Below are 22004 nucleotides of genomic sequence, written 5' to 3'. Positions count from 1 at the left end.
TTTTTCTGCAAAAAGAGCTGTTATGAATGTAATGTGGCACATAATAGACAAGTTATAAAAGTAACGGTAGAGTTTGCTATTGGAGCACATACTGAGGAAAAGCATATGTAGTTTTTTTCTGTAAGGAGTTAGTTTTGGTTACTTCTGCTTGACTGAACGGTTGTTGTCTTTGTGCTTATGATAAATAGTGAAGATATTTTAATGGTTCTGCTTTTCTTAATTCTTATTCTATGTGCCGATCTCCAAGATAAACAAGGGCTCAAAGAGGGGTACCAGAGTGATAATACATATGTTTACAAAGTATACAAATGAAAAAAGTGTTTTGGGATTATAGATTAGAAACTCAGTTATAACAGTTGTTGCATAGAGACATTTGGGATTTTTGAGGTTACGGTCCTAGGAATCCTCCAAATTGAATCTTTTCGTCATTGTTGTTACAGTGTAAAAGATTTAATTTGATGAATATCATGTATGTAAGACCAGGAGGAAGCTTGAAACATATTCAATGTATTATCATAGACATGTTTCAAATTATTTTGTAAAATTGAAGATTTCAGAAAGTGGAGTTAGAGCTTTCCATGTTACGAACATGATTGTTCTAATTAAAACAGAACAAGTTGGTCAATATTCAAGCACCACTTCCTCCTAGCTCAAGATCGGTGCATCCCAAAGAGTAGGAAATCAAGTAAAGGAGGCAGGAGACCTGCATGGATGAGCAAGGAGCTGCTGGAAAAACTCAAAGGGAAGAGGGAAGTTTACCGAATGTGGAAAAAGGGAATGGCCACTTGGGAGGAATACAGGAATGTGGTCAGAGAATGTAGGAATGCAACGAGAAAGGCTAAGGCTCACTTGGAATTAAATCTGGCAGGGGATGTCAAGGACAAGAAGAAGGGCTGCTTCAAGTACATTGGCAGCAAAAGGAAGACTAGGGAAAATGTGGGCCTGCTGCTGAATGAGGTGGGTGCCCTGATGATGGAGGATACAGAGAAGACAGAGTTCCTGAATGCCTTCTTTGCTTCAGTCTTTGCTGCTAAGGCCATCCCTCAGGAAACCCAGACCCTGGAGGTAGGAGAGAAAGTCTGGAGAAAGGAAGACCTTCAAGTGGTGGAAGAGGATAGGGTTAGAGATCATTTAAGCAAACTTGACATCCACAAATCCATGGGCCCTGATGGGATGCACCCACGAGTGGCAGATGTTATTGCTAGGCTGCTCTCAATCATCTTTGAAAGGTCATGGAGAACAGGAGAGGTGCCTGAGGACTGGAGGAAAGCCAATGTCACTCCAGGCTTCAAAAAGGGCAAGAAGGAGGACCCAGGAAACTACAGGCTGGTCAGCCTCAACTCCATCCCTGGAAAGGTGATGGAACAACTTATTCTGGGGGTTATCAATAAGCACATGGAGGAGAAGAAGGTTATCGGGAGTGGTCAACATGGATTCACCAAGGGGAAATCACGCCTGACCAATGTGATAGCCTTCTACGATGGCATGACTGGCTGGGTGGATGAGGGGAGAGCGGTAGATGTTGTCTACCTTGACTTCAGCAAGGCTTTTGACACCATCTCCCATAACATCCTCATAGGCAAGCTTAGGATGTGTGGGCTAGATGAGCGGACAGTGAGGTGGGTAGAGAACTGGCTGAATGGCAGGACTCAGAAGGTTGTGATAAGTGGCACAGAGTCCAGTTGGAGGCCTGTATCTAGTGGTCTGCCCCAGGGGTCAGGACCAGGTACAGTCTTTTTCAACATAGTCATCAGTGACCTGGATGAAGGGACGGAGTGCACCCTCGGCAAGTTTGCTGATGATACAAAACTGGGAGGAGTGGCCAACACACCAGAAGGCTGTGCTGCCATTCAGTGATACCTGGACAGGCTAGAGAGCTGGGCAGAGAGGAACCATATGAAATTCAATAAGGGCAAGTGTAGGGTCCTCCACCTAGGGAAGAACAACCCCAGGCACCAGTACAGGTTAGGGGCTGACCTGCTGGGAAGCAGCGCTGCAGAGAAGGACCTGGGAGTCCTGGTGGACAACAAGCTCTCCATGAGCCAGCAATGTGCCCTCGTGGCCAAGAAGAGACCGTGTGGTATCCTGGGGTGCATTAAGAAGAGCGTGGCCAGCAGGTCGAGGGAGGTTATCCTGCCCCTCTACTCTGCCCTGGTGAGGCCACATCTGGAATATTGTGTCCAGTTCTGGGCTCCCCAGTATAAAAAAACAGGGAACTACTGGAGAGTGTCCAGCAGAGGGCTACGAAGATGATTAGGGGACTGGAGCATCTCTCATATGAGGAAAGGCTGAGCGAGCTGGGTCTGTTTAGTCTGGAGAAGAGAAGACTGAGAGGGGATCTTATCAATGCTTATAAATATCCAAAGGGCGGGTGTCAAGAGGATGGGGCCAGACTCTTTTCAGTGGTGCCCAGCGAAAGGACAAGGGGCAATGGGCACAAACTGGAACACAGGAAGTTCCATCTGCATATGAGGAAGAACTTCTTCCCTTTGAGGGTGACAGAGCCCTGGAACAGGTTGCCCAGAGAGGTTGTGGAGTCTCCTTCTCTGGAGATATTCCAAACCCACCTGGACATGATCCTGTGCTGGTCCCTTCCAACCCCTACCATTCTGTGATTCTGTGAAGTGTTTTAATTCAGAACTGTAGTGTTCAAGTCAACAAACTAACTTAACTGAATTCCAAGATTCCCTAGAAATATTAAATGCAAACATTGAATTGGATTTTTTTTATGCTCAGTTTTAGCTGTGATAACAAATGCTTTATGCTAATGGATTTTTTTCTTTAATAGTTTTCTTTCTGTTCTCTGACACCTACAGAACAACTGACGATACAGAAGACAATGCACAGTGTATATCCTGATGACATTTTGTGTGCAGTGACATGGTTTTTGCCATGTCATCTGAGATTGAAAAGGCCCATGCTCTTCTCCAAACTTTCAGTACAGCTTCAGTTATTTCTAGTCTAGGTTTGGGAATATTCTGCTTTGTAGCAGACAGACTTCTGCGTTTTTCCTTCATTCAGCAAAATGACTGGCTCTGAGCCTTCTCTGATAATGCGGTGCATGGTATACTAGGAATGTGGTCCTGGGTAATAGTGGTTGGACTCAGGAAGAAAAGTGATTGCACTGAAGTCATTCTGGCTGGCTTCCTTGCCTCTGTCATTGATGTGGACCGCTTCTTTCTTGCTGGCTCCCTCTCATTAAAGGTAAGTTAACAGATCAGTGACTGCTTATTTTCTTTTTCTTCATCACTGTTTACTTTATTGTTCTTCTGCCATATTCTAAAAAAAAAATAAAATTCCAATGATACTTTAATTAGATACATTTTTAAAAGATATGAGAATTATATTTTTATACAGTTATGATTTTTAAAAGCCCTAAAATAGATTTTATATCCACTGTTAAGTTCTGCCTCTTACGAGGCTCTGAAAAAGAATTCTGAAAGCCCTTGTATATGATATCCTATGCGTATCACACGTTTGCTTTGTTCTCTAAGTGAAACAGTTAAGTGCTGCCATGCATGCTTTGTGTATAAAGTGAGTCATTCCATTTCTGTTTACAATAAGCGGTAGAAATATCTAGAAAGTAGATCATCCAGCTGCTCTTTTGGTTCATTCAGTCTTACTGAGTAGTAGTACATTTGGTTTTAGCCAACCCTAAATATTTCTTCCACAAACAAGCTATGTATGAGCTGTTCATCTTTAAAAAGGCAGTCTGAGTTTGTCCTTAAATATAGTTGGCTGTTGTGGTGGGTTGACCCTGGCTGGATGCCACGTACCCACCAAAGCTGCTCTATCACTCCCCTCCTCAGCTGGACAGGGCAGAGCAAATATAACAAAAGGCTCATGGGTTGAGATAAGGACAGGGAGATCACTCACCAATTACCGTCACAGGCAAAACAAACTCGACTTGGGGAAATTAGTTTAATTCATAACCAATCAAATCAGAGTAGAGGAATAAGAAATAAAATCAAATCTTAAAACACCTTCCCCCCACCCCTCCCTTCTTCACGGGCTTAACTTTACTCCCAGTTTTCTCTACCTCCTCCCCCTGAGCAGCACAGGGGGACAGGGAACGGGGGTTGCGGTCAGTTCATCACACGCTGTCTCTGCTGCTCCTTCCTCCTCAGAGGGAGGACTCCTCACACTCTTCCCCTGATCCAGTGTGGAGTCCATCCCACAGGAGACAGTCCTCCACCAACTTCTCCAATGTGATTCCTTCCCACGGGCTACAGTCCTTCAAGAACTGCTCCAGCGTGCATCTCTTCCATGGGGTGCAGACCTTCAGGAGCAGACTGCTCCAGCATGGGTCCCGCACGGGGTCACAAGTCCTGCCAGCAAACCTGCTCCAGTGTGGGCTCCTCTCTCTCCATGGGTCCTGCCAGGAGCTTGCTCCAGCGCGGGCTTCCCACGGGATCACAGCCTCCTTCAGGTACCTCCACCAGCTCTGGTGTGGGGTCCTCCATGGGCTGCAGAGTGGATATCTACTCCACTGTTATCTCTGTGATAAATATGTTATCACAGAGGTGCTACCACTGTTGCTGATTGGCTTGGCCTTGGCCAGCGGTGGGTCCATCTTGGAGCCAGCTGGCATTGGCTCTATGTGACATAGGGGAAGCTTCTAGCAGCTTCTCACAGAAGCCACCCCTGTAGCCCCCCCTGCTACCAAAACCTTGCCATGCAAATCCAGTACAGCCCTAAAAAAAAATTAAAAAATAACTCAAATGTCAAACTTTTTAACAGAAAGGAAGAAGTGAATTGGCTCCTGTTAAGGAATATATGTGATCATCATCCATTTGCAGAACTGCTTGTTAGGACAGAGTTTCTCAATAGGATTAGTACTATCAGATTATGGCATTCTTTTTCAGTGGTTCTCCAGTGGTTTAGGTGTATCCTGTTTCCACTTCTCCATTCACATACATACATATATCCCTGTCTTCTTGCCTGCTCCAAACATATAGACCCAGCTTTTCTTGACTGCAGCAGTCTGTTCTGTGTACTCTCCAAAACATTTGCACCTTCTGCAAGCTCCATCTGTGCCAACCCCAGTTCTCTTAACACTGCCCTCCAGATCTCATATCTCAGGTAGACACTCCTTGCCCTCAGCTGGCTTCTGGTCCCCATAGCTAGAGCCCTGCCACTCTGCTTGTTATCAGGAATTTGCTCTGCTCAGCAACACAAGTCCTCACGGTTTGATTATGTTGATGTTGCTAGCATACATATACATACATGCTACTTACTCTCCCCTCCTCCAAAAATGTACACCCCCACCTACAGATTGACCTGCTGTTGTTGCACAGGAGAAGGGGAAGATACCAGCCTTTATTCAACCAGAGAATACCTTAGTAGTTTGACCATCTTGTCTTCTTACTTCTCCACTAGTTTGCTCAGAATAGTGTTATACTCTTCATGTGGATGACAGAGGAAATAACTCCTAGGAAGGAAGGAGGTGGAGAGAAAATTGATATTCTTTGTAATCCTTTAATTAAAGAAGAACAATACAAAATGGTTTATCAATTTTTTTAAAAAATAATGTCCTGGTTCTGGCAAGGATAGAGTTAATTTTCAGAAGGAGCCAGGACAGGTGAGCCAAGCTGGCCAGGGGGATATTCCATACCATGTGACATCATGCTCACCATAAAAGGGGGCTAGTTGGGGAGCTAAGCGTCCAGTTGGTCCGTCGTCGGATCGATAAATTGTTCTCTGTTATCACCCATTGTGAATATCTGTTATCAGTACTGTTGTTGTTATTTCCCTGTCCCTTGCCATCCCACTAAACTGTCCTTATCCCAACCCACGAGGTTTTGTCTTTGCCTTTCCCATTCTCCTCCCCATCCTGCTGGGGGAGGGGTGAGTGAGCGGCTGCGTGGTGCTCAGCTGCCGGCTGGGGCTAAACCACATCAGTCCTTTTTGGCACCCAACGTGGGGCTCGAGGGGGTTGTGATAATGACAAGTCTGACCCAAGTGTGTTAAAACAAAGTTGTTGTAAGCATTTCTAATGTTACTGAAACAGTCGCTGGTCATAATGATGTTCTGTTTGGTCCCATGGCTCTGGTTTGTAAAGCCGTATTTACTCTATGCAATCCCTGCGGTGCTGTTTATCACCTCTGGGAGAGGGGTTCGTGTTCTCATGTTGTTGTATTGTGTGATAATGACTTATGATAAGATATCATTGATGGTCATGAGTCTGAGCTGGTACTTGTATGTAGCATTTCTGTCATGCCCGTACCTCGGTCAACATCTTTCAAAATTGATGAATAATTGCACACAATCTATGGGGAAGATGGGGGGGATACCTTCTCCCACTCCTTCACCTCCCCTTTTACCTTTTGGTTGGTTACAACAATTTTTGAGAATTTTGAATACCCTTGGAATGTTCAGGCCAGTATGGTCCTCTTGCTAGGTCTCCTGAATGTTTTCCCACTCCTGTTCAGGGTTAGCAAAAATTGTTTCAAGAGTACCACCCAGGAATCTTCCCTGAAGCTGAATAGTCAGGGCTGGCATGGCATGTGGGAGAGTATGGGCGGGTATCTAGAGACCTTTTCACCCCCAATGGTTTGGAGCTTCACTCCTGAACAATTGCAAGACCCTGACAAAATGGTAGAATATTTGAAAGAAAAATGCTGTGGGTATTCTAAGGAGACACAACTTACTGTGCTGTGCTGGGCCCTGGCCACAATCTATCAAACACTGCTTGATAGTAGACAGCACCATCTGGGGGGAGGGAAAGAGAACAGACCCACAGACACTGCGGATACCCAAGCCCCTGCAACAGGCACTGTAGTCGAGCCAAAAGATCAACCCATACCAGTATCAGTCGCCCCTATACACAAAAAGAAATACACGAGGAAATCGGTTTGCTTAGTGAAAGATGATGATGAACCGGGGCCATCACGAGAACAAGAAGAAGAGCCAGAACCAGAAGTGATTACTCGATCCCTGTCCATGAGTGAGCTGCGAGATATGCGGAAAGATTTCAGCCGCCTTCCAGGGGAGCACATCATTACCTGGCTGCTCTGCTGCTGGGATAACGGGGCCAGTAGCCTGGAACTGGAGGGCAGGGAGGCCAAGCAGCTAGGATCCTTGTCTAGGGAAGGGGGCATTGACAAAGCAATTGGGAAGAAGGCACAGGCCCTCAGCCTCTGGAGGCGCCTCCTGTCAAGTGTGAGGGAAAGGTATCCTTTCAGCGAAGATGTTGCATGTCGGCCAGGCAAGTGGACCACCATGGAGAGAGGTATCCAGTACCTGAGGGAATTAGCTGTGTGGGAGATGGTTTATTATGACCCGGACAATGCACAGTTGCCCACAGACCCCGATGAAGTCCACTGTACCCGACCCATGTGGTGAAAATTTGTACGGAGTGCACCATCGTCGTATGCCAACTCACTGGCAGTAATGGACTGGAAAAGCGAAGGGGCACCCACAGTGGATGAAGTGGCTGGCCGACTCCGGCAATATGAAGAGAGCCTTTCATCCTCCCTCATCTCGGCTGTGGAGAAACTGTCCCAGGACGTCCAGCAACTCAAAGAGGATGTATCTTACTCCCCACCTGCACAGACCAGTATTTCAGCTATTAGGAGGAAGCGTTCCTCTGCTCCGGAGAGGGGATATAGAGGATACACACCACGAGGTATCCTGTGGTTTTATCTGCGTGACCATGGAGAAGACATGAGGAAATGGGATGGGAAGCCCACCTCAACCCTGCGGGCACAAGTACATGAGCTGCAAGGCAAGCCAGTTGTAAAAAGGGACTCTTCCAGAAAGAATGCTGCTCCAGTTTCCACCGGGCAGCCCCCCAGACCAAGTGAAAGGCCCGATCGCACTTCTGATCCTCTTGAAGGGACTTCTAAGTCCTTTTTGCAAGAGGTGAGTAGTGACTATGATGAGCAGGATTAGAGGGGCCCTGCCTCCAGCCAGGTGGAGGAAAGGGACAATAGGGTGTATTGGACTGTGTGCATCCAATGGCCTGGCACATCGGACCCACAGGAGTACAAGGCCCTAGTGGACACTGGTGCACAGTAAATTCTAATGCCATCGAACTATGAAGGGGTGGAACCCATCGGTATTTCTGGAGTGATGGGGGGATCCCAACAGTTGACTCTGCTGGAGGCTGAAGTGAGTTTAACTGGGAATGAGTGGCAAAAGCCCCCCATTGTGACTGGGCCAGAGGCTCTGTGCATCCTGGGCTTAGACTACCTCCTGGAGAGGGTATTTCAAAGACCCAAAAGGTTACCAATGGGCTTTTGGTATATCTGCCTTGGAGATGGAGGAAATTGAACACTTCTCTGCCTTGCCCCATCTCTCAGAGGACACTTCTGTTGTAGGGTTGCTGAGGGTTGAAGAACAACAGGTGCCAATTACTACCACAGCCATGCACAGGCAGCAATACTGCACCAACAGAGACTCCCTGGTTCCCATCCATAAGCTGATTTGTCAACTGGAGGGTCAGGGAGTGATCAGCAGAACCCCCTCACCCTTTAACAGTCCCATATGGCCAGTGTGGAAGTCCAATGGAGAGTAGAGGCTGACGGTAGACTATTGTGGCCTGAATGAAGTCACGCCACCCGTGAGTGCTGCCGTGCCAGACATGCTGGAACTTCAATATGAGCTGGAGTCAAAGGCAGCCAAGTGGTATGCCACAATTGATACAGCTAATGCATTTTTCTCGATCCCTTTGGCAGCAGAGTGCAGGCCACAGTTTGCCTTCACTTGGAGGGGTGTCCAGTACACCTGGAATCGACTGCCCCAGGGGTGGAAACACAGCCCCAGCATTTCCCATGGACTGATCCAGACTGCACTGGAAAAGGGTGAGGCTCCAGAGCACCTGCAATACATTGATGACATCATTGTATGGGGCAACAGAGCAGCAGAGGAAGTTTCTGAGAAAGGGAAGAAAATAACCCAAATCCCTCTGAAAGCTGGCTTTGCCATAAAAGGAAGTAAGGTGAAGGGACCCACACAGGACATCCAGTTTTTAGGAATAAGATGGCATGATGGGTGTCATCAGATCCCAATGGATAGTATCAACAAAATAGCAGCCATGTCTCCACCAACCAACAAAAAGGAAACACAGGCTTTCTTAGGTGTTGTGGGTTTCTGGCGAATGAACATTCCGAATTACAGTCTGATAGTAAGCCCTCTCTACCATGTAACCCGGAAAAAGAATGATTTCAAATGGGGCCCTGAGCAAGGACAAGCTTTTGAACAAATTAAACAAGAAATAGTTCATGCCGTAGCTCTTGGGCCAGTCCAGGCAGGACCAGATGTAAAGAATGTGCTCTGCACCACAACCGGGGAGAATGGCCCTACCTGGAGTCTCTGGCAGAAAGCACCAGGGGAGACTCAAGGCTGACCCCAGCATATGAAGGGGTTCGATCTGCTTCAGCAGTGACTGGTACTGAAGCACAGCTCCTCCTGGCACCCCGACTGCCAGTGCTGGGCTGGATGTTCAAAGAGAGGGCCCCTTCTACACACCATGCAACCGATGCTACATGGAGTAAGTGGGTCGCACTGATTACACAGCAGGCTTGAATAGGAAACCCCAGTCGCCCAGGAATTCTGGAAGTGATCATGGACTGGCCAGAAGGCAAAGATTTCAGAATGTTGCCAGAGGAGGAGGTGACACATACTGAAGAAGCCCCACCGTATAATAAACTAACAGAAGATGAGAAGCCATATGCCCTCTTCACTCATGGGTCCTGTCGCATTCGTGGGAAAGCATCGAAGGTGGAAGTCTGCTGTATGGAGTCCTACACGGCGAGTTGCAGAAGCTGCTGAAGGAGAAGGTGAATCGAGCCAGTTTGCAGAGGTGAAAGCTATCCAGCTGGCTTTAGATATTGCTGAAAGAGAAAAGTGGCCAACACTGTACCTCTATACTGGCTCATGGATGGTGGCCAATGCCCTGTGGGGGTGGTTACAGCAGTGGAAGCGGAGCAACTGGCAACGCAGAGGCAAACCCATCTGGGCTGCCCCACTGTGGCAAGATATTGCTGCCCGGCTAGAGAAGCTGGTTGTAAAGGTACGTCATGTAGATGCCCACGTATCCAAGAGTTGGGCCACTGAGGAACATCAGAACACCCAGCAGGTGGATCAGGATGCCAAGATTGAAGTGGCTCAGGTGGATCTGGACTGGCAGCGTAAGGGTGAATTATTTCTAGCTCATGGTGGGCCCATGACACCTCAGGTCATCAAGGAAGAGATGTGACATATAGATGGGCCCGTGATCGAGGGGTGGACTTGAGCATGGACGCCATCTCACAGGTCATCCATCAATGTGAAACATGCACTGCAATCAGGCAAGCCAAGTGGGTAGAGATTATCTAGTAGGGAGGATGATGGCTGAAATATAAATATGGGGAGACAAGGCAAATGACTGATTACATCACACTCCCACAAACCCACCAAGGCAAGCACTATGTACTTACAATGGTGGAAGCAACCACGGGATGGCTGGAAATATACCCTGTGCCCCATGCCACTGCCCGGAACACTATCCTGGGTCTTGAAAAGCAAGTCCTGTGGCAACATGGCACCCCAGAAAGAATTGAGTCAGACAACGGGACTCATTTTTGGAACAACCTCATAGACACCTGGACCAAAGACCATGGCACTGAGTGGGTGTATCCCATCCCCTATCATGTACCAGCCTCTGGGAAAATCGAAAGGTACAATGGACTTTAAAAGCCTACCCTGAGAGCAATGGGTGCTGGGACCCTCAAACATTGGGACACATATTTAGGAAAGGCCACCTGGTTAGTTAACACTAGGGGATCTACCAATCGAGCTGGCCCTGCCCAGTCAAAATTTCCACACCCAGTAGAAGGGGATAAAGTTCCTGTATTGCGCATGAAAAATATGTTGGGGAAGACAGTCTGGGTTATCCCTGCTTCAGGCAAAGGCAAGCCCATCTGCAGGATTGCTTTTGCTCAGGGACCAGGGTGCACTTGGTGGGTGATGAGAAAGGATGGGGAAGTCCGGTGTGTACCCCAAGGGGATTTGATTTTGGGTGAAAATAGCCAATAAATTAAATTGCATGATATTAATAGCGATATACTGTATCAATGGTATGACCATAAGAATCACCCAAAACTAATGAAGGATGGACTTTGGAACTGAACAAAGTGCCACGATGATGGAACTAGAACTGACTTCAGCTACTGGTGCCCAGGAACTTCATTGAAAATCACATCTTCAGTGCACAGACTGCAAGCATGGACCATGCCAGATACACCAGGCGTGAAAACTCCGGATGCAGTGTGCAACAATCCAGCAGCACGCACAATTGTTCCTGCCCTGAGAGACTGTAATGGCAGATGGAACCCAAAGCCATGGATTAAATGAAGTCGATGGACACTTTAGAGCAATGGCCCATAGACTAAGGGAATGAGATCTGTGAAACAATCTGGGCATGACATAGATGGTATGGAATAAGGGGTGGATAATGTCCTGGTTCTGGCTAGGATAGAGTAAATTTTCAGAAGGAGCCAGGACAGGTGAGCCAGGCTGGCCAGTGGCTATTCCATACCATGTGACATCATGCTCACCATAAAAGGGGGCTAGTTGGGGAGGGGTTGGCTCAGCGTGTCTCCGGGACAGGCTGAGCGTCCAGTGGGTTGGTCATTGGAGTAGTAAATTGCTTTCTGTTATCACCCATTGTGAATATCTCTTATCAGTACTGTTGTTGTTATTTCCCTGTCCCTTGCCATCCCACTAAACTGTCCTTATCCCAACCCACGAGGTTTTGTCTTTGCCTTTCCCATTCTCCTCCCCATCCTGCTGGGGGAGGGGTGAGTGAGTGGTGGGTGGTGCTCAGCTATCGGCTGGGGCTAAACCACGTCAATATGTAGGAGAAAGATAAATGCAAGAAGTATTATTGGTTACAGGTGAGATGGAAAAATCGGACTTCCAATGGGTAGTTTTTGTTTACCTGCAATATCACTATTTGTTGTAGGTAAAAGTTTTCCTATTTGTGCATTTGTCTCTGACAAAGAGGGCATTTTCACACAATCACAGCGTGGTGGTGGTTGGAGGGGTCTTCTGGAGGTCATTTTGTCCAACCCCCTGCTCAAGCAGGTTCACATGGAGCCGTTTGCTCAGGACCGTGTACAGACAACTTTTGAATGTCCCCAAGGAGGGAGATTCTACAACATCTCTGGGCAACTTGTTCCTGTGCTCAGTTACCCTCACAGTAAAAAAATGTTTCCTTACATTCAGGAGCAACCTCCTGTGTTTCGGTCTGTGCCCATTGCCTCTTGCCTTGTCAGTGGACACCAATGGAAAGAGCCTGGCTCTGTTGTCTTTATATTCTCCCTTCAGACATTTGTATACCTTGATGATATCCCCCCTGAGCCTTCTCTTCTCTAGGCTGCGCAGTCCGAGCTCTCTCAGTCCATTCATCATCTTAGTGGCCCTTCTCTGGACTCTGTCTCCAGTAGCTCCATGTCTGTCTTGTACTGGGGAGCCCAGAACTGGACTCAGCATTCCAGAGGTGGCCTCACCAGTGCTGAGTAGAGGGGAAGGATCACCTCCCTTGACCTGCTGGCAACATTACTCCTAGTGCAGCCCAGGATACCACTGGCAACCTTTGCCACAAGGGCATGTTGCTGACTCATATTGAACTTGTCCACCAGGACCCCCAGGTCATTTTCTACAAAGCTGCTTTCCATCCAGTTGGCCTCCAGCATGTACTGTCGCTTGGGGTTTCTAGGTATTCCCTAGTTCTCCCATTCTCTGTACTTTTTGTGTATATGGAAATACTGTAAAATTATAAAACCACATAAAGAAAAGGAAAGTTAGTTTGGTTGGTTAATGAGTCTTATAATATTAACATTTTGATAGTGTTTAAATCTATAATTATTCTCATGTATATTTTCTTATTTGAAAATCAATAAATGCAAGTAATGAATGACTACTTACTAAAACGTATTGTTAAAATATTCTTGCTACTTTTTCTTGCATTTGAGATTATCACTAGTATTTTTTTCTTAATTATGACCACTAGATGACACACTTCACCAATGTTTGTGTAGAAAATTGAGTATTGTATTGTATCGTATTGTATCATATCATATATCATAGAATTGGGAAGTGACCTGTCTCTTTACTGTCTTCAGTGAGGCAAGATTAAATATGCTTACACTTTCCATGATGGAGAATGTTTGTAGTCTATCCCTAATATCCCAAAGTAAATTATTGCAATTTAATGCATTAATTTTTTTCTGTGTTTTTTCAATTCCCAAGCAGCTAGAAATTGTTTTTCTAATATCCAGCCTAAATTATGGATGTTGACAGTTAGATCTTGTGTTCTTATTCTTTAAGGCTTCTCTGCAAAAGACAGATGATTGCTGTGCTGTCTCCAAAAATGTTTTACAAATTAGAAATACAAGATCTGCAGGTAGAAAAATAGCCCTTTAGTAGCCAAACTTACATAGCTGAGGTGAGGAGAAGGCAAGATACCCAAAGGCTCTTTTATAGTCATTTGCCTACTTAACTCCTCCCCCTTCCATATGTTAATTGGGCTAATGAAGGATGTTTACCTGTAAACCATATCCTGTGTAGGTCTCTAGACCCTTACAGCAGTAACAACATTACTCTTACAACTTGAAAAAACATTATGCTTTACAAAAAGTCTCTTCTTGACTAAATAACTTGCAAGAAAAGGCTGAAGAGCCTGGATTTATGTTTTCTAAAGCTCTTACTATTTTTCTGGTCTCTTCTGGATTGCCTTTTGCCTAAATTATCTTTAAAGGGTCCTGTCCCAAACTGTGTATAGTGTTTTAGGTGAGACTTCATTTGAGCCAAATAGCATAAATTAATTCCTTTTAATGTCACATGCAAACAACACTTGTGTCTTTTTTAAAAAAAGAAAAAAAAATCTGTTAGAGGTTTTATGTCTTCTTGCAATGCCATCAGAGTCTTTTTTGTTTGTGATATAATGTAATCCACATAAACTTTTCTGCTGTGTTTTTGCCTGGCTAGCTAGACCTGATTATAATATATGATTTTGCTTTCCTCACCTTAATATGATGCACCTTTCAGCTTCATGTCATAATTTCAGGCTGTTGCCTATGTAATTTATTACTTAATGGGATACTTTTTTACTACTTATTTGTTAGTTCTAGTCCCATTCTTCTTTAAATTTCAGGATTGAGAGTAACTGATTTAAGAGATTACAATGTTTATTGCTTATGCAACACATTACCAACTAATAAGTTAAGAAATCTAATTATCTAACCACACCACTATTGCTAATTTGTAAAAATGGTATTTTTCACATTACTGTATAGATTTATCTATAAAGCTTTTCATCATCACTCTTAAATCTGATGATGAGTTAGTTTTTTGAAGTAACTGTTCTGTGCAGTACAAGGCAGTATTGCCATCTACCTCCAGTTGCTACTTTCACACTCCTCCAGTCATCTACTCCTGTTCCTGCTGATACAGCTTGTTGCTTGGACTATTTGGCTATTGGGCTGTTTTTCACGGTTTCATCGTTATTTTTCTGGAGTATTCAGGGTGAATAGTCACCTGTGATATTTATATATTTACTCGGATAAATACTTGTGTACCAAGTAGCATGTGATCTGCCCTTTTGCCCACGTTATTTTTTGCAACAAGTGTAAAGTCTACAAAGACTTTGCTACTTAGATTTTGTATTTCTCTGTATTCCAGATAGTTTTTACTGTGGATTATGTACACACAAATGTAGAAGAATCTAAGAATCAGTGTTTGAAGAATCTGTCTCATTGACTAGCTCTAAAGGTGAAAGTTACTGCAGCCTGCCATCACATTCAGCATTGCTGATAAACAAGAGCAGCATAATGGGCTAAATGTGATACAGGTATGACTTCAATGAGAAGCATCCCCCAGGATTGTAGCCTAAACACTCATGTTGCGGAACAGATGTGCAGAAATTGCTAGCTTGCTACTTAAGACTCACCAGCTTTTAAAAGTATAGAGAATGCAATTGGTGGTGAGAGAGATTGTACTGGCAAATGTACATAACAGAGCTGGTTAATGCGCCACTTCTGACCAACCTGGGCTGCACAGGAGCATTTCTGAAATTGGAGAATAAGCTTTGCACATACACAATTAATTTAACATTGAATTTACAGATCTGGACTCAGCCTCAAAACTAAGGACTTGAGGCTTGTGAAGCATCATAGAATATGAGTGAGGGACCCCACATTGTTACATAAATTCCTTGCTGTCCCCTTGAGCATTAAAGCAAAGAATTTGCTTGGGTTCTACTGTATGGGATTGTTGTCTCCTGTCTCCAGCTGCTCATTGTAGTATGTGAGAGAGGCTGGAGGAGCAGGAGCTTCAAGATCTTGCACCTGGTTGAACGTTTAGGCAAATGGAAAAGGTCATTTGTGTTGTGAGTAAATTCTGTTTGCAACTGCAGCCTGATCTCTTTCATAGTAGACGTCTCCCTAAATCTACCCAAACCATGATCTTTTTCCAGGAGGTTTAAGGCAGAAAAGGCTTGTGCTATTTTGTTTTATTTTTTTTAAAGATCTGGTGATTTCTGAAGGCGAATAAATTTGCCTGTTAGGAGAAAGAATATAATGGTTTATATTGCCAAATAGAAATATGTGTCTGTCTCTTGGGCTTGGCAACTCAAGGATGTAAAACAGCATTTCAGAAGCCTGATGACTGTGCTGCAATTACAAAATAGGGTTTTCTCTTGCTAAAATTGAGCACTTAGATTTGCTGTATGAACAACCCTGCCATCTAAAATTCTGTATGAAAAAAGTTCAAGCATCACCTCTCCAAAACTGGATAAAGATCAGCACTAATACTGATAAATTGCATAAGTAATCAACATTCAAATTCTCCTTACTCACTGTGTTGCTGTTGGCACCTAACCTCCATAGGGCAAAGGGAAAAGAATCATTTGGACTTTGCCACTGAAGGCTTCACTGATTTATTTTTTTTAAAGTGCAGAAATACTGACCAGTCAATAGGATAGCTGCCAAAATGTATCACCATCCAGGGTGGTTTTTCAAAAATAGGCTAGTGTGAACATTTTAGGCTCTTGCTGACAGTAACAAAAATCTGGCTATCTCTGTAGGGTAGGTGATAAACAATTTCATCATCACAAAATTTTTCTATTTTAATCTGTGAACAATCTGCTTGTATGAAACAAATGAAGTTGCAGAAAATATACCCTTTGCACCAATTTAAAGGAGTTGGGTCTGTACCATTACAGTTAAAAGTTGTTGAGATGGTTTGTGAACTTTTTAATCCCATCACCTGACAGAGAGAGTCATGGACAAGTATGTGGTGGGAAGCTGATAGAGCAAAGCTTTCTGCAAGCCTTTTACTGTTGGCTTTGGTATAGGGCACAGGGTGTTATATTCCAAGGTAGTTGTTAAAGGAGGAGCTGCTGCCTGAGCGTTCACACACCATTCATGGTGTTGCACACACACACACTTATTCTTGGGTGCGCTTTCTCCTTCTTCAGGCTCGACCCTAGGTTTCCCGCAGCAGAGAGTCTCAGACATTGGATTTTATAAAATAATTAATTTAATTGAAAGGTACAGCAACAAGAACAGCTTGGGCAGGGTGCCTCCAAAGAGAGGGACTCTGAACAAAGAAATCCCTGGGCGATTATACCCTTGTGATCTATACACCTGCCCCTCACGTACCCTTCATGCGCTGTCCACGCATCTTTTAGTCCAATGGTGATTTTTGGTTTGGGGTCTTCTAACATCTAATTGGATTCTTTTTCTGGGTCCAGGCAGGCTCTTATCCTGTTGATTTGCAGTTTCAGCTGAGGGTTGGAGCCTCCTTATCTTCTGGTTTACACTCCTTGTGTGCCTACACTCGCTGGCAGAACATGGAGAACTGAAGAGTCACAGACTTGGGAAAAACACAAACAAAACATCAGTGTGATATCTGTCCTGGTTCTGGCTAGGATAGAGTTAATTTTCACAAGGAGCCAGGACAGGTGAGCCAAGTTGGCCAGGGGGCTATTCCATACCATGTGACATCATGCTCACCATAAAAGGGGGCTAGTTGGGGAGGGGCAGGTTCAGTGTGGCTCCAGGATGGTCTGAGTGACTGGTTGGGCCATTGTCGGATTGGTAAATTGCTTTCTGTTATCACCCTTTGTGAATATTCTGTTATCAGTACTGTTTTTGTTGATTGTTTCCCTCTCCCTTGCTGTCCCAGTAAACTGCCCTTATCCCAACCCTCGAGGCTTTGCCTTTGTTTTTCCCATTCTCCTCCCCATCCGGCCAGGGGAGGGGTGAGCAAGTGGCTGTGTGGTGCTCAGCTGTCGGCTGGGGCTAAACCACGTCATATCAAAATGCTTTCCCATACTAAAAGACTAAACAGTGCTGCACCAGCTGCTAGGAAAATTACGAAGAAAAATAACTATTGTGGACTAAAGGCTTCAGCAAATCTAGCTACTCATGCTAAGTAAAGCTAAGCAAACAGCACAAATCACACCATATTATAATCCTAAGTAATTTATTCTAATTCAAACTTACTTATTTACATTAAACAACTAATATCCCTCAACAGTAGTCTGTAACTTCACATCTCTGTATTTCTTGGCTAAGGCTACATCAAAGTTTCCTTACAGAGAAGACAAGGTTCCAAGCAGTTGTTTAAATTATCCATGAGAACTCAATTAAGCTATTCCAGAGACCCATAGTTGCAGGTACTGTAGCTGATGAATCCTGCAACAATTAACACAACTGAAGCATTAATGGGTTACTGGCTTATGTCTTGTAGTGACGTTTGTTTGCTTTCTGCAGTAGATACAGAGAGGGATATGTTCAACATAAGTCAGATGCACCATCATGTGCAAAGAGTATGTCTCTGGGGCCTGTTACAGTCTTTCCAAATGTTCACCAGTATCTGAATTGAGCCAATTAATATTACATCAGCAAACTGTAGTTATGCTTATGGAACAGAAGATACTGAGGACTAGGCTGATCAATGTCTGGAAAGCTGTGAAGGAAATAGGGTTAAATAAGCAAAAAATTAATGACTTCTGGAGAGCTAGAAGGAGAAAAGATTGAAAGATTACTACTATTGGAGAATCTTTGTTGCTGATTACAGTCATGCTGATGAAACTGGTAAATGTTAGTTACTAGGCATTGGTAACCAGAGTTTGCTGAGGGGCTCACCCTGCTTTGACTGCTAGTCATGCCTCTCATTTTTCACTGGTATAGATCTTTTAGTAATGTGCTATCATTTCTCCTGTGCATACAGAAACAGAATCTACTTATTTGTTGCTTAAACAAGTTCCCTGAAATAAAAAAAAAAAAATTTTTTTTACTATCTTAGAGTTTGTGGAGATAATTCTAGCTGTTGCTAGTAATTACATTGTGTTGGGTTTGTGTGGCAAGGTTTTGGTAGCGGGGGGGGCTACAGGGGTGGCTTCTGCGAGAAGCTGCTAGAAGCTTCCCCTGTGTCTGATAGAGCCAATGCCAGCTGGCTCCAAGACGGACCTGCTGCTGGCCAAGGCCAAGCCAATCAGCGCCTCTGTGATAACATATTTAAGAAGGAAAAAAAACCAGTTAGAGAGCGCTTTTTCAGCCAGAGAGAGGAGTGAGAAGATGTGAGAAACTCTGCAGACACCAAGGTCAGTGCAGAAGGAGGGGGAGGAGGTGCTCCAGGTACCAGAGCAGAGATTCCCCTGCAGCCCGTGGTGAAGACCATGGTGAAGCAGGCTGTCCCCCTGCAGCCCATGGAGGAAGGTTGAGAGGGACTCCTGTGGGGAGAATTAACTCCATCTCAGCCAGACCCAATACAATCTCCACCCCTTATTCCATACCATGACGTCTGCTCAGCAATAAGAAACTGAGAATAGGGGGAGGAACAGGGCGGGGGCATTCGGTGTTTTTGGTTTTTTTTTAACAATGTTTGTCTTCCGGAGTAAGGGGCACGCATACTGAAGCCCTACTTCCCAGGAAGTGGCCGGACATCGCCTGCTGATGGGAAGTAGAGAATAACCTTTGCTTTTTGCTTTGCTTCCGCGCGCAGCTTTTTGCTTTAGCTACATTAAACTGCCTTTATCTTGACCCACGAGTTTGGGGTTGTTTTTCCATCTTCCTTTCTCCCCTCCCTGCCTTACTGAAGAGGGGAGTGATAGAGCGGCTCTGGTGGGCACCTGGCCCCCAGCCAGGGTCAACCCACCACAGTACATACAGAATTTTTTCTCGAGTATGTATATTAAATTGATAATTATCACTTCTTAAAACAGCTAAATTTAATCTCCATTGTAGTGAGGACTCTCACTAGCTAGACTTTCACCTTTATTAAGCCCAAATATCAGGCTTTCAACTGAGTTAGTTAACATTAGGCAAAGTTGTTAATATAAAAACCCCAATCACAAATGACTGAGACATTAGCTTCTGAACATGTCTTTTCCCTGTCCAATTTTGTTGTATTGGAAACTACTGCACTGTATTGGATATTGTCAAACTAAAATAACTTCACAGGTGCATATACATTATACATTATAATAGTATTATACAGGATGTATTTTTGAAAAGAAATGCCATTAAAGCATATTAAATATTTCAAGTATATTGTATGGTTGTGTGCTGGTTTTAGCTGGGGTAGAATTAATTATCTTCATAGTAGCTAGTATGAGGTTATGTTTTGGATTTGTGCTGGAAACAGTGTTGATAATACAGGGATGTTTTAGTTACTGCTGAGCAGCGCTTACACAGAGTTCCTGTATACCACATGACTATATGACAAATAGCATACCGCATCCCTCTCCCTCCCTGTTTTGCCATTAGTATTGCTTAGTAGGATGCATGATTCATATCATACAATAGAGAAAAGTCTGTCTGTGTTAGGTTTGTGTGGCAAGGTTTTGGTAGCGGGGGGAAGCTACAGGGGTGGCTTCTGTGAGAAGCTGCTAGAAGCTTCCCCTGTGTCTGATAGAGCCAATGCCAGTTAGCTCCAAGACAGACCCACCACTGGCCAAGGCCGAGCCAATCAGCGCCTCTGTGATAACATATTTAAGAAGGGAAAAAACAGCTAGAGAGCGAGCTTTTGCAGCCAGAGAGAGGAGTGAGAAGATGTGAGAAACTCTGCAGACACCAAGGTCAGTGCAGAAGGAGGGGGAGGAGGTGCTCCAGGCGCCGGAGCAGAGATCCCCCTGCAGCCCATGATGAAGACCATGGTGAAGCAGGCTGTCCCCCTGCAGCAGCCCATGGAGGAAGGATGAGGGGGTGTAGAGTTTCCACCTGCAGCCCGTGGAGGACCCCATGCCAGAGGAGGTGGAGGCACCTGAAGGAGGCTGTGACCCCGTGGGAAGCCCACGCTGGAGCAAGCTCCTGGCAGGACCTGTGGACCCGTGGAGAGAGGAACCCACACCAGAGCAGGTTTGCTGGCAGGACTTGTGACCCCGTGGGGGACCCCACGCTGGAGCAGTTTGCTCCTGAAGGTCTGCACCCCGTGGGAGAGACCCACGCTGGAGCAGTTAGTGAAGGACTCTCTCCCGTGAGAGGGACTCCATGCTGGAGCAGGGGAACGATGAGAGGAGTCCTCCCCCTGAGGATGAAGAAGCGGCAGAAACACCGCGTGATGAACTGACCGTAACCCCCATTCCCCATCCCCCTGTGCCACTGAGGGGGGCGGAGGTTGAAGCCGGGAGTGAAGTTGAGCCCGGGAAGATGAGAGGGGTGGGGGGAGATGTTTTAAGATTTGATTTTATTTCTCATTCCTCTACTCTGTTTTGCTTTGTAATAAATTAGATGAATTCCCTCTCTAAGTTCGGTCTGTTTTGCTCGTGATGATAATTAGTGACTGATCTCTCCCTGTCCTTATCTTGACCCATAAGTTTTTCGTTACACCTTTTCTCCCCTGTCTAATGAAAGAGGGGAGTGATAGAGCGGCTCTGGTGGGCATCTGGTCCCCAGCCAGTGTCAACCCACCACACTGTCCCAGCACCCTGAGCCCTGCTACTGACAGGGCAGCACACGCATCTAAATGGTCATATTGTTGATTTTGATCAGCTGCAGTGGAAAGGAATGGTATGTTTTTCTTTGCACTTCCACTTTGATAATACACCTGTAAACATCCATGAAACATTTATTTTCTTGTCACAGTTGTAGCCATTGCCAATTATATTTTTCTTTTCTGCAGGCTGTTCTGACTCTTCCACAGAGACCACTTCTTCATTGTTCTACTGTGATTCCTGTTGTGGTTGTGACATTAAAGTTTATTATGCACCTTTTCAGGCTTAAGGACTCATGGTGCTTTCTTCCCTGGATGTTGTTCATATCCTGGACTTCTCATCACATCCATGATGGGATTCGTCATGGCCTCTGGATTTGCCCATTTGGAAAAACTCCTCTTTTGCCATATTGGCTGTATGTGGCAATTACAGCATCTTTACTTCATCTATGTTCATTTATCATGTATTTAACAGGCACTAGAGAATTAATGTCTATAAAACATGGAATCCGCATTGATGTATAAGGATGATGGATCTTAAAAGTTGTTTATATTAGCACTTGAAATAAGCTGTCTGTTTATCACTGAAGTGGTTTCCTTATGTTCCCTACAACTTCCAAGTTAGGCATTTTAAGCCTGTGGAACCAGTTACAGCTCCTGTGTCAATTCCTTGTGGTAATAGAAACCTATTTCATGAATGGCAATAATTTCATATCTATACATTCTCCTTGTAAAATATGTTGTATTCCATTATAGTTCATGCATAGCTACCTGATTTATAAAGTACTTTGTCTCTCTGTAGTAATTACATTATATTTTACTGTCATGGTGCTATTCATCTGATCACCATTCACTTTGGATTTGTATTCTGCCTTTAGATAATATATTTAATCTAGATAGCATTTGTATAGCGCTTCAAAAATGTAAAGTACTATATAAATGCTAAGTCTTAGTGAGAATTTAGTAGTTTATGGCACTTCTAAAAACATCAATTAGCCTTTTGAATGTATTTATTTGTTTTTCCTGATGAACTCTTTTTTTCAACTGTTTTAAAAGAAATGCTGTTTGTTTTTCACAAT

At 44.6% G+C, this 22004-nt stretch overlaps 1 pseudogene; it reads left to right on the top strand.

The window, feature by feature from the left end:
- Window positions 1-2880: 2880 nt before the first annotated feature.
- LOC142599202 (transmembrane protein 267-like) lies at window positions 2881-21450 on the top strand (annotated as a pseudogene).
- Window positions 21451-22004: the final 554 nt, after the last annotated feature.

This window comes from Balearica regulorum, chromosome W (assembly GCF_011004875.1).
Source record: "Balearica regulorum gibbericeps isolate bBalReg1 chromosome W, bBalReg1.pri, whole genome shotgun sequence".
Classification (NCBI taxonomy): Eukaryota; Metazoa; Chordata; class Aves; order Gruiformes; family Gruidae; genus Balearica; species Balearica regulorum.
The sequence above is the reverse complement of the archived record's forward strand: the minus strand, read 5'-3'. Positions and strand labels throughout refer to the sequence as shown.